This window comes from Solanum pennellii, chromosome 10 (assembly GCF_001406875.1).
Source record: "Solanum pennellii chromosome 10, SPENNV200".
NCBI classification, from domain to species: Eukaryota; Viridiplantae; Streptophyta; class Magnoliopsida; order Solanales; family Solanaceae; genus Solanum; species Solanum pennellii.
Genome location: NC_028646.1, coordinates 80,785,186 through 80,786,427, shown reverse-complemented (window position 1 = coordinate 80,786,427; position 1,242 = coordinate 80,785,186).

The following is a 1,242-nucleotide window of genomic DNA, read 5'->3' as shown; positions in this document are numbered from 1 at the left end:
TATATATATATATATATATATATATATATATATACACACACACAAGAACTATCAAAAATGATATAGCTATATATATAATGATATAGCTATATATATAATTATTGGGATTGAATCTTTGTCATTCGATCATTTTATGTATTTATTCAATAATTCACTTAATTTTAACTCACAACAAAAAAATTGCTCCCATTTTAAAAAATTCGTAATTATCTAACTCACTCATTAAAACCCTAATAATACACTCAAATCAAAACTTCTTCTTCATTTCTCTTTCAGACTGAACAGCTACTTCGACAATATTGATAAAGTGATGATAAAAAATATGTTTATGAAAAGAGTTTATGTCATGCGAAAAGTATGATACTATTTTTGAAATCATCATGTAGGAGTTTTTTGAGCTATTTGTTTGAAATCGTCATGTAAGAGTGCTTTTTGATGAGGGTATATTACTATGGTGTTAGTGAGTCGGTGGATTAGGTAATTATTTGAGCTTGTCTTGGTTCTTTTTGTGGATTAAAATTAAGTGACTAATTGGGTAGATGCACATGATGATGATATATATCCGTTCATCGTAGTGTTAAGGATATAAGTACTTCACTATTTGGACAGTAAAGACTATAGTATCTCAACAGTATAAGAAAAGATACAAATTATACCATTTTTGACAATTCGAGGAATATTTATCTTTAGAAACTATAGAATAAAAAATAGAAATTTTACAGGCTAAAAGAATTATCACAAAATTGAATTAGTGTAGTAGGTAATATTTTATAAGGAAGGTTAGACATCAATTTTTCATGTCAATGTCTTCTTGTCGAGTTTATTACACTAAACTTGTTTAATGTGAATTTACATTTTATTTGTAATTTATGAGTTATACACATAAGAGCGAATTATATTTCACGTGTGATTTACTAGTTATATGTACAAGAATGATTGTCATTGCTAGCAACCATCATTAACCATTATCACCACTAACTGCTATCTATTTACATCCCGATAAATTATCAATTATCATCACCTTCAATTTTTCGTAAATTGCCACGATAACCATCATTATTATTAGCAATCACAACCACCAACCATCATATACCAAAATACATTTGTTTTTATTTTTATTAATAAAGTACTAAAAATAGTTGTATTTTATTTAAATTCTACATTTTAAAAATATTAACACTATAGAAATTAATTTGAATACTATTTGTTCCTTTAAATAATAATTAAGAAAAACCCTGTAAT